The sequence below is a fragment of the Erithacus rubecula genome, assembly GCF_903797595.1.
Source record: "Erithacus rubecula genome assembly, contig: scaffold_1228_arrow_ctg1, whole genome shotgun sequence".
Taxonomy (NCBI): Eukaryota; Metazoa; Chordata; class Aves; order Passeriformes; family Muscicapidae; genus Erithacus; species Erithacus rubecula.
The window spans coordinates 1-12,054 of NW_027636173.1; the positions used below are offsets into that span (position 1 = coordinate 1).

At 46.7% G+C, this 12,054-nt stretch overlaps 1 long non-coding RNA gene across 1 annotated transcript; it reads left to right on the forward strand.

The window, feature by feature from the left end:
- Nucleotides 1–8,813: 8,813 nt before the first annotated feature.
- On the forward strand, nucleotides 8,814–10,913 carry LOC306815391. The gene is made up of 4 exons (XR_013777398.1): nucleotides 8,814–8,870; nucleotides 8,912–9,182; nucleotides 10,100–10,183; nucleotides 10,604–10,913. It is a non-coding gene; the product is annotated as an uncharacterized lncRNA (long non-coding RNA).
- The last annotated feature ends 1,141 nt before the right edge of the window (nucleotides 10,914–12,054 follow it).

Genomic DNA, 12,054 nt, shown 5'->3' on the forward strand with positions numbered 1-12,054 from the left:
GCTGTCTGTTTTCGTTCAGTTGTGCCTTCTGAAAATGAGACTGTTCTTTTCATTGTGCTGTGCTAAACACTTCTCACTTCTCCCAATGCCAGGAAACAGATGAAGCTTGAAGAAACTTGGAGGAATTTGTACGTGTGAAAAGCTGTTCTCTCTTCTCCAGAGCAAGGTGTTTGATGTTAGTTAACAATAAAGGTTCTGAGTTTTCTCCTACTCCTCTTGCTCAAAGTCACTGTATGATTTCCAAAGAACCTGCAACAGTGAAGCCTCTCCTCATGTTCATTCTGATCACATGGAGATACTGGGAGGGAAAGGGAACAGATGGAGGTGAAATTTCCTTGAGAAAAGGTTGGGAGATCAAGGTGTTCACTGGCAGCATGGGCAGGCATTAAGGCTGAGCAAGTGTTGCTCAATCCCCCTCCCTGTTCTGTCCTGCTTTTTATCTCACTCCCTCCCTGCCTGCATCTTTATTTCTCCTTTTTTCCTCTCCTTTTCCCTCTGTCCTGCACCATGACTGTGGTTTTTTGTCCCTGTCACTGTCCCTTTGCCTGTACCTGTGTGCACCTGCTGGCCAGTTGCTCCTCCCTGACTGTCCCCTCTCTTTGTGAGCCTCTGTCCCGCTTGCTGTGCCTCTCTGTCTCCGTCCCTGTGCTGCTTCTTGGCTGTGTTTGCCCGCCCCCCCACGTGCTGTGGTCGTTTCCTCTGTGGGTTTTTGTTTCTCTCTTTGTCTCTGTATCCCTCGGTCCTTGCTGTGTGTTTGGCACTGTGTCTCTTCCTGCATCCTTCTCCGTGCCTCACTCATGTTCCTGTTTTATTCTCTGTGGCTTTGTGGACCTCCGCATGCCCATGGGTATGTCCCATTTGCTATCCCTGTTTTTAATCCCTCTCTGTGTGCGGCCCATTCACCATCCCAGGTTTTTTTGTTTTGTTTTGTTTTTGATTTTTTTTTTTCATTTCATCCTGCACCTTGATCTTCATTATCTTGTTGTGTCCTCTCTGCTGGCACTCCCTCTTTGTGCCTCTCGTCACCTGCATCTGCGGGGCTGAGGAGGAACTTCAGCTCTTCTGGGGACTGTCCCCCCCTTCACCATGTCAGCACAGTCCCTTTTTGGGGGGTTGGACTGTGGGAAGGGTTCGAATAAAGCCCTGTGCTCCTGCCCTGGGCAGCTGGAGTTGTTCTGTGCCTTTTTTGGTGGTGAGGAAAAAAGGCTGAGGGGGGGACAGGGTGGAGACTCGGGGGCTCTGATGTCATTTGGGGCACCCCAAGGTCCTGGGAGAGGGAGCCATGCTGGGCAAAGGAGCATCTGAGTGTGGAATGGGGGGGTCATGCGGGGTACCCTCCCCCAGAGGGACCCAAGGTGCAGGACACTCCCAGGGAGGGCTGGGTGGAGAAGACAGGAAAAATATAAATATAAAAAATACCTAACTAAAGCTTAAATAAATGTTTTATTTGTTTTATTTGGTTAGAGGCAGGATTTTTAATAAATAATATAAATATAATTAATATAAACAAAAAAAATACAAATACGCAATATATACAAACATAAAACTAAAAATATATCTATGTGTAAATATACATAAATATAAAATATAAACAAATAGAAGTATATATGTAGGATATAGTATAAATAATATCATATATATTACAGTGTACCATATGCATAATATATAAATTACAGATATAAATATGAGATATATAAATAGAAAAATATATTTAAATATAGTTAAAAATAAAGGAGTTTTTTGTTTTTATTTGGTTAGACAGTGAGCCCAGGTGAGTGCTCAGGCCTGGGCAGCTCTGCCGTGCGCCTGGGGCAGGTGGCAGGATCAGGCAGGGAGGAGGGAATGCCCAGATGCTCATGAGCTGAAGAAGTTGTGCCTGGCCGTGGCTGAGAACGTGCTGTGCCGGTGGCTCCTGGTGCTGGCCCTGCTGCGGGCCAGTTTGGGGCTGGCACCACTGCCAGGCAGCAGCAGGGCCAGGGTTGGGGCAGTGCCCAGCATCTGCCTTGTGCCTGGCTGTTCCTCAGGAACAGAAGGGTTGTGCTTGTGGTTTCAGGTTGTGTGGCCTGTCCTGTTGTGGTGTGGTTTGGGGCTGCACTGGCAGTGCTGCTGGACAGGGCCCTGGCTGTAAGGGGATCAGGACAAGAGCTGGGGCTGGGATTCAGCTGTGCCCCATGATTGTGGGAGCCACGGCTGTGAAGGGAGCTGAGAGAAGGTGCTGCACCAGAGCTGCCCGAGGGTGGCTCCTCCCCACACCATCAGCAACCACCCAGCGTGTGCTGCTGCTGGTTTGGCTTCTGATCATGGACAGGCTGGGGACGATCCTGTCCTGCTGTCCTCCTGCCCCTGCCAGAGGACTTCTGGTTATGCTGGGCCCTTGGTGGCCCATTTCATTTGATATTCAGTGCTGGGCTTAGCTCAGCCGTGTTGGATGAACACGCCCTGTGGCATGTTCAGGCTGGGATGGGGTTTGTGCCGTGCCTGGCTCAGCGACGTTTATAGGGATGTGCGGCGCAGTCCGTGGCTCCCCATACTTGCTCTGGGGCAGGGCGAGGGTGGCTGGTGAAGGTGCTGGGCTGGGCCAGGCCCTGGGTGGGCACAGCCTGCCCTCAGTCCCGGTATTGTTTGGTGGCTGACTCCCAAAATGGCCCTTGCTAGGAAGAGGGGTTGCAGTAATTTGTGCCTCCTCTGCTCTTCTGACTGGAAACTTGAATTTTTTTGGCTGAGTACTGAGCCTTCCTGTTGTCATTTCTCCCTCCCCTCCCTGTCCTTAGTGCACAGCACTGGTCAATCTGTGCCCAAAGCAAGGGGCAGCAGGGAGGGAAGGGGTTGCCCCTGCCTGGGAGGGTGACAGGCATCTCCTGTGGGTTATGTGGGGCTGTGCTGTGCACCCTGGGGATGCTGACTGACCCCCTTGTGTAGAGACAGAGGAGATACTGCTGCACCACATCCCCAGGAGAGCCCCTGCCTCCCTTCCGCTCTCAGGGCTGGGACTGGGAGACGCCTCCACGCAGAGAGTGGCACTCAGCATGGCTTCAGTCCCCAGTGGAAGAGGCTGGGCTCCCTGCTGCTCAGAGCTCCTGGTTAGGGACAGCCACTCCTGCGCCTGGCTCGGAATCCAGGGTGCACTCATTCCAGATCCAGCCACGAGGTGTTCCTGCTGCAGCTCAGGTGAGCTCAGCTCTCCCTCTGGGACACCTGTGCCTGTTACAGCTCCAGCCGATGGAGCCTCTGCATGAGAGCTGTTTCTGGTTCTCACAGCTCCTGCTCCTGGACCCTTGCTCACTTACTGCTTAGGATACCTGAGGTGATTTCTGTTCCTTCTGCTTGTTCCACTTGCAGGTGTTTCCCAGCCCAGCTTGCTGAACCTCCAGCTCTGACTGTGGCATGTTCTTCATTCCAGCTCTGGCTCTGAGATGCTCCACTTGATGGCTGCTCCAGTTCCTTCCAGCTCTGGGTAAATAACTGGTGTCTCTTATGTAGTCTGTGTCTATGTTCTGTTGCTTGTGTCCATCTGTGTTATCTTCGTCACATCTGGATGCTTTATCAGCATCCTTCCAAGCCATGGTAGCCAGACTATATTCGCGACAGGTCCAGACAGGGTTCACACTGCTGCTCACTGAGTTTGGGGAATTTTGGGGTGTTTAGGGGGGTTTTAAAATAATTTTTGGAGTTGTTTAGACTTCAGTGGGGGACTTTTGGGGTTACTTTTGGGGTGGGGGAGTTTAGGGGTTTTTAAAAGGATTTTTGGAGGAATTTTGGAATTTTCTTTTATTTTAAGTTTTTTTTAGGGAATTTTAAAGGGTTTTTGGGGATTTTTTAGGGGTTTTTTTAAAGGGACTTTAAAGAGGTTTTGGGGAGATTTTTAAAGGGTTTTATTGGGGGAATTTTGGGATTATTTTGGGGGGTTGGGGGTTTATAAAAAATTATTTGGAGGAATTTAGGGATTTTTTTGGATTTTAAAGTGGTATTTTAGAGAATTTTAAAGGGTTTTTGGGTCATTTTTAGGGGTTTTTTTAGGGGATTTTAAACAGGGGCTTTTTTGGGTTTTGGGGGGATTTTGAAGGGTTTTTTTAGGGGATTTTAAAGAGGCATTTTGGGTTTTAAAGGAGCTTCAAGGGATCTTAAAGGGGAATTTTTGGGCTTTTTGGAATGTTCTTTTAGGTTTTCTTGGGGGGCTTGAAGGTGGTCTTAAGGTATTTGTTAGCGGTTTTTAAAAAGTTTTTTGGGGTTTTTTTTTTTGGATTTTGAGCGTTTTGGGAGGATTGGGGGAGGTTTTTGTGGATTTTTGGGGGTTTGTGATTTTTGGGGGGAATTTCTGTGTGGTTTGGGATTTTTGTAATGGGAAATTTGAAAGTTTTTTGGGTTTTTTGGGCAGGTTTGTGTGGTTTCAATTTTTTTTCTTGTTTTTGGCCTTTTTTTTGGTTTGTTTTGAGGGGGTTTTGGGTTTTTTTTCAGTTCCTGTTTTATGTTCATCCTACATTCATACCTAGTGAAAAATACAGATGGTGCTGGTTTGTATTTCTGAAACCTTCCATTAGCAGTTTCCATCTTTGTAGCAGCACAAGTGGGAGGCAGGGGGAGTACATGAAGGTTTATAAGCTGGGTGAAATCTCTGTGTGTGCTACGTAGGTACAATAACACAACTTGCAGGAAGGTACAGCTGACAATGAAAACAAGTTTCAGCTCTGCTCATGGGTTTTTTATCCAGATGGATGCTGATTGTTCAGCATTACCTAATGGCCAGCTTCTTTCAGAATTCACAAAGGTATCTGCACAAACTATATTTTAGGATAATATATTTGTATACTTTATTGATGATAACTAATACATTAATAATTCACACATTATACAGTAAACAACAATAAAAATAATATCATTGAAGATATTTAGAAGTAAACAAAATTTTAATTGGGATACATTTGTAACTACTCTCCTTACATGAGAGCTACCTCAGGCTGGATGAGTGTGAGGATATCCAGTTATTCCTTTGGGCTTGGTGCATGGCAGGGGGCAGAGCTCATGGCAAATCTTATTTAAACATTTTTAATATCAAAATATTTTAAAACACAGACTTTGAAGAAATAGAGTACAGAAGTCTGTTGCAAGCCTGGGTACAAGCTGTCCTTATTATTGATGGATGTTTTGTCAAACCACTCTGAGGACAGAGTATGTCCCAAAAGCTTCACTAATCCTTGTATTTGGCTGGTAGGGCAGCATCCTAGCCTAGGTCTCACGGGCTGTGTGGAGATTCCTTCCTGGAGCAGTGTCCCCCCATGAGGATGAGCCAGAGATTGGGACATTGGACCAGGTAAGGATCTTTTTCTCTTTAGTCATTGTTTTTGCTGGCTTTAATGTCACAGCTGCAGTGTTCCTTCAGACTTTGTGCCCTGCAATAGCAGTTCCAGCTCCTGAGCTGGGCAGGGTACAGTTCTGGGGAGGCGCTCATCAGTGTCCATTTAAATCAATCATTTGTTTTATTTCCGTCAGTCTCTCAGGTTTGCTACCCTCGGTCCCACGGGACAGAGCTGTGCAAAGGCTCTGTCCTGTCTGTACAAAATCCTGCGCAGTGGGGCTGAAGGCATCAGGGGCTGTTTTTTGAGCCTTGTTCTTCCCTTGGGTTTTACAGAGGGTGACAGACTCTGCCCTTATGGATCCAATGTTTATTTTGAACATTGATCCTACAGCTGGACAGTTCAGATAACAGGGATTAGAGTCAGTTCTTGGACCCAATACAGATTTTTTTTCCCACAAAAACCAACTGAACTTCCTGAGATAGCACACAGATGATGCACTGGAACTCTGGGATTCATAGTAAGTGTTCCCAGGTGATTTTGGGAGGTTGAACTGAAGTGATCTCATGGCTGAGAGCTGCATCGCCCCTGCTGCTGGCAGAGGAAGCAGAACTGGGACAGGATAGCTCCTCCATTCCTTGGTTCCACAAAATCCTGTGTTTTTCTTCCTGGGGCTGCTGCAGCCATTGATTCTGTGAGTTCCAGATAAAGCTTACTGCTGCACAGAGGTTGGTGTCACACAGGACCTGGTCCTTCATCTGGGACGTTTTACTGAGGATGTTGTTCGAAGGGAAATGGCCCTTAATGCGGAAGGTTCTGCTGTGGCCCATGTACCAAGGGACCTGATACTGTATGTGGAATGTGTTACCAAGGATGCTACAGACCCTGGGCTTTTATGTGGGAAGTTTTACTGAAGAAGTTGTTACAAGGGAAGTGTCTTTCATGTGTGCAGTTTTACTTCCCTGTCAAAAAGCCTTGGGAATGCTCAGGAACACAGTGTGGAATATTTGACCTCTGAAATGGGTCCTGTTTGGTCTAAAATACCCTTTTTTTACCAGTTTGTGTTTTTTCTGCCCTTGGAGGAGTGTGAGGCTGACTAGACAGTTTGGAGTCTGAGCAGCACTCCCAGGGCTGCTGCTTTGGGATGTAATATGGAAGCCAGGAATATTCCTGCTCTGCAAACATGGGAGGGAGTGGAACAGCAAGTGGCAAAACTGGGCTTTGCTCCTTAAATCCCACAATATCTGGGTTTAGGTTCTATGAGTCAGAGGATAGAATGAACCCTGGTGTATATGTGCTTACTTTGCCAAGCCTTGTAAGGTGGTTACTTTGCTATGCCTTGCATGTGCTTACACCCAGAGCTGCCCTGCCCTGGCACATAGTCACGGTTAGGTAGAGCAGCTATAAAACTTTGTTGATCTCTTTTCATGAGATTTTGGGTAGTAAGTGTGTGGTGGTATCTCCTAACTGTCACGTAAACCCTTGTTGACCTCCTCCCATTGTCTCACAGGCCCCGAGGCAGATATCCGTCTCCGCAGCCGCCGATGCTACCGCTTTTCCTGGAATCTACAATTCAATGTCGAAGACCAACAGCCAGAAGATGTGTTCAAGCATCCTCTTCATTGCAGCATTTCAAGTCAGGATTGCAGTCAGCATGTCAGCTGAAGATTGTGTGGCTGTTTATGTCTGTCTGTGAGAATTTGCTTCTGTCTGCTGATGCTTGCATCAGCCTGTGCTTGTGTGTGTGCTGACTAGTTCTAACCTTGTGTGTATGACTTCTACCTTTCAGGTTTTCAAATTAATTTTTACATTTAGAATAAAAAATCCCCAGCCAGGGGTTGTTTTTTTTCCCCCCAGCTGGGTTTTCTTTTTCCTTGGTTCCGGCCGGTCTGCAAAGCAACATTTATCACCAGAGTTCGGGTGCAGACCGACCAGGGCCCGGGGTTTTCATCAGGCAGGAGGATTTTCCCGAGGCTCCAGGGAACCACAAGAGCAATGGTGAGTTGCAGGTAAGCCTAAAGAGTTGCATGTGGCAGATGAGAGTTTTCTGTGTGCCGAATGCCCTTTGGATTTCCTGTATAAATAAAACAAACTGCAGTCAACAGTTCTGAAATAGGAGGATGGATATATTGTGTTAATATGTATTTGGCTTGCAGTCAACGGTATTGTTGTGCATTTGCTGCTGCATTTCCATGTATTGCTCTGTATGTAACTTTGCATTTAACAGCATGTATATGGATTGTATTTGTAATTAAATTTGTATCTGTACTTGCCTTTGTATACATTGCTTGGCTGTGTTTTGATGAAGTGTAAATAAAAAAAATCACTCAATAAAGTTGAATATAATAAAATTAACCCACTCCTTCACCCCCACCAACACCCTCCCCCCCGGCTCCTGTCTTTATTTGATATGATTTATTCATTTTCTTCACTGTCTTTCTTGCTTTGCTTCTCACTTTACTTTTCAGTCTATTTCTGACTTTGCATTTGTATTTTGAACTCTCTGTGTCTCTCTGGTTCTCTAAGTTTCTCACAATATTCTTATTTCCCTCTACCACTCCTTCTCTGTAAGTCTGTTTCTTCTCTGTTTCTCTAACTGTATCTTATTATTTTCCTTTAACCCCTATGTCTTTTGCTTTCTCTCTCTGTGTTTCTTTTTCTAACTCTCTATTTTCCTCTCCGTTTATATTGACTCCCTCTCTCTTTCTCATTCTATTTCCCTGTTTCTCTCTATTTCCCTCTCTTTCGTTCTCTCCCTCTGTTCCTCTAACTCTGTTCTTTCTCACCCCCTCTGTTTCTCTAACTCTCCTTCCCTCTATTTCTTTCTCTCCCTCTCTTTCTCTAACTCTATTTCTTTCTCTCTCCCTCTGTTTCCCTATAACTCTACTTCCTTCTCACTGTATTGGCCCCTATTTCTTGCTCTCTTTCTTTCTCTGTCTCTGTCTCTCTATATTTCCCTTTCTCTCTTTCTCTATCTAACTTTCTTTTCTTTTCTAGCATTAAAAAAACAGCAGTAGAAACTTTCAGACTCCCTGGGAGTAAATTAAAAATACTTTTCAACATTTAAATAAAAAAAAATTACGCCTTGAGAGCCTGAAAATTTCTACTGCTGCACCAGGCATTTAATTTTTTCCATCTTTTTATATATACTATATAGGGACCTTAATCAGCGACCCCACCCCCCCAAGGAAGGAGCCCCCACCCCCAGGAAAAGAGGCCCTGCCCCAAGGGTCAGAGGCCCCACCTCCACTGGAGGAGGCCCTGTCCCCAGGGGTGAAGCCCTGCCCCCCAGAGGAGGCTCTGCCCATGGGGCATGTCACCTCCCTGGTGGGCAGGGCCTCCTTTCCTGGAAGGTGAGGGCTCCTCCCCTGTGGGCATGGCCTCTTGCTTTGTAGGCGTGGTCTCATTTCTTGAGGTGGGGGCCATTCCCTGGTGGGCAGGGCCACCTTCCTTGGGGGCGGAGGCCTCTTACCCAGTGGATGGAATCTCCTCTCCTGGGGGCGTGGCCTCCTCCCCGGTGAGCGTGGCCTCTCCTCCAATGTGAGTACTTAGTATGATAAGAGAACAGGGCAGCCCCAGGTGTGAGCACTTAGGGTGATGAGAGAACAGAGCAGCACCAGGTGTGAGCACTTAGGGTGAGCAGTCCCAGGTGCTCACAGTGACAATGAGGAGGGGGCAGGTCCTGCTGGGGGCTGTTTTAGGGGGAGGGTTTCACTGCTCTCTGGTATGGAACTGCTGGGGGAGAGCAGTTTGTGGTGGGCTCCTGGGGGTACCTCGTGGAACAGAGGTGAGAGCATCTCACAGGATCTGGGGGAGCACTGGCATGTGGAGCACTGCTTCAGTGAGGTGCTGAGGGACAAACTTCTGTGCGAGGAAGCAACTGCTGAACAGGTGAGCCAGTGTGGCTTTGTAGTGGGAACTTGTCTCTTTTCCCTAGCCAGTTTTATCTTGTCCATCCCTCCCTGGTGCCCCCAGAAAAAAAGGACAAAATAAATTTAAATTGAGGGGAGTGACACCTCTTCTGTTATTGTGTGTGTTTAAACTGTGAGAAATAGCCCTCCAGCTGTGATTTTAAGCTGTGATGGAAGAACTGAGCTTCAGGACTCTGCACTTAATTATTTTAATATGTTTGTGTGGGTGCAGGAAATGCCAAATGCCAAAGCAATTATGTGTCTGTGACCTCAGCGCAACATTTTTATGACAAGTGCTCGCTTTGGGGTTTTCATGTCAATTTTTCTGGTCTAAAGGCCTTTCTTGTGCCCCAAAAGCCACAAGGAACCTGCCACAAGCAGGCCTTCATTGCATAACTGGGATTTCAATTTGCTCTTGGATTCTTCTCTCCAATCTAATTTGGAGTTCTTGTGCCAGAGGGGGGCTCTGACCCCCAAGCCACACAGGGTCTGTTGCCTTGCTAAATGGGAATTAAATTAGCCAAGTCTGTCAGGAAAGTAAAACCATCCTAGGATTTGCTTGGCCAAAGATGGACCGTGAATATGTCCGTACTAGCAGTGGGTGTGAGTGCTGATACTTTTGGGTTGTCTGGTGCCTCTGGCCGCTCAGATGTTTTTAGCAGCAATCCATTTTTTAAAAGAACACAAAGAGCATACAGTCTTTAGGAAATACATCCATAAAAGGGACTCTTCTTGTAGCTCTCCTTCCTGCTTTTACCTGGGCTGGAAGGATGGGCATGGCCTGTATTTATCATATAAAAGTGATGTTACTAAATTTGTCCATAGATTCTGATGATTATTATTACACATTTTCTGACAGAAAACATTTTCATTTTGCCTTTCCCATGTTGTTTTCAGATCCTGCCCTGGAGGAACATGTGTGGTCTCAGACAGCGATTCCCTAGGAGGGAGGGGAGCCTTTGTCTCACCTGCACAGCTCAGGTGGATGTGACAGAATTGGTGTGGCCTGACAAGGCATGAACAGCTGTGTTCTGGGGTGCCTCGAAACCTTTCTCTGTCAGGTTTTGGGGGGGTTTCTCTTTGGGATTTCTTGTGATGCAGCACCTGGGGTGTCCCTTTGTGTAAAGTCCAGTGGTAAAGGATTGAATGACTGACAAGCAGGGTCTGGGATGAAAATGGTTCTGTTAAAATCAAGCAAAGAATGCAATAAGAAAAATGAGCATCCTATTAATTTCTGAAATAGTTTGGAATAAAAATGCTGGGAAAAGGGACTTTAGCATTTGAATTGGTGTCACCTGGATAAAACCCCTTAGTAAGCAATGAAAGCAGAAATGTGAAAGCCAGGATTCTTTGACTTCTGCAGGGGAATTAATTTTCTTTTCTTTTACTCCTCTCTTTCAGGACAGGAAAAATCATTACACTGCTCCCATCTTTGCCAAAAGCTGTGGTGTTTGAGCAGCCAAAGCCAAGAGGCTTCAGCACCCGGGGTCTGCACTGGAGGGCTCCTGGTCCTGCCTGTGCTGTGGAGTAAGTCACAGGGATGCTGCGTTCCTCTTTTCCTCCCTGCTGGGATTAGCTGCCTAGTGAATCCTGGATCTGGGTGAAATGCCAGCTCTCCTGGTGTTCAGGGATGCAAGATCTGAGGGACTACGTTTACCTGGGGCTTTCCAGCAAGAGGAAATGGGGTGCCAGAGCCGTGTCCCATCAGGCTGCGTTTCCCGTCGAGGACAGAGAGTCTGGGCTGAGGCGAGATTGTCACGAGCACTTGGATGAGCCTTCCAGGGAACAGGGAGCTGGGAATTTCAGGTGCTGCCGGAACCATTGCCTTAGGTCTGCTCCGTCTCTGACCAGTGGGATTTGTGCTGGAGAGAGATGTGGTGTCGGGAACAAAAGCAGGAGTAAATCCTCTCTGGGGATGTGCAGCAAAGGACTGAATAGCATGGAAGGAGAGCATTTATAAACTCTATAGCTCTTTCTCCAAAAATTAAGATGGAGCAGGGAAGGGGGTGGCTGGGTTTGGTCTGGGAAACTTATTCTTTGTGCAATTTTTTAATTATTGGACAACATACTGTACAGTATCTTTCGAACAGAAGCGGTCAGAAATTTAGGTTAAGGATTAGAACTTGCTCTGTGAAACACTTCAACTCTTTTGTAATGTCCATTTAGAGGTGGGTTTTGGCAGCCCAAGTCCAGCCAGGGTTCTAAGCAGCAGCATCTTTAGTCTGACACAAATCCAGATCCGTTCGGAAATTTAGCAGGCAAAAGCCCAGTCTAAGGCTGCATTTCACAGAGAAATAGGCCCCTGTTTGTGTCCACTGCCCAGTGAATTAAACGTGGCTTCTGCCTGCTAAAATTCCAAACAGTACACAGTCTCTCACAAGCACAATCTGGTACCACTTAGAAGCCTGGCTGTTTTTTGAGTGCCAAACACCTGCTATAAACTAACATTACAAAAGTGGTGAAGTGAGCTGTATTTCACAGAGAAATAGGCCCCTGTTTGTGTCCAGGTCCCAGTGCCTGAGACTGGGCTTCTGCCTGCCATAATCCCGAACTGATCAGAATTTTTCCCAGGCACAACCTGGCACCAGTTAGACGCCTGGCTGTTCTTTGAGTGACATCACCTTATCTAAACTGACATTACGAATGTGGGGGCGGGATTTTTGTTTCACAGGTTAAAGGGCCAGTATTTGTGTCCAGTGTCCCAGGCCTGAGGATTTACTCCGCCTGCTCAAACAACAAACGAATCAATATTTCTCCCAGACGCAAGTTGCCATCACTTGGAACTATATCTGCTTGTGGAGCGACAAAGGTCTTCACGAAACTGGTATTGGGAAACTGGGAGGGTGAGTATT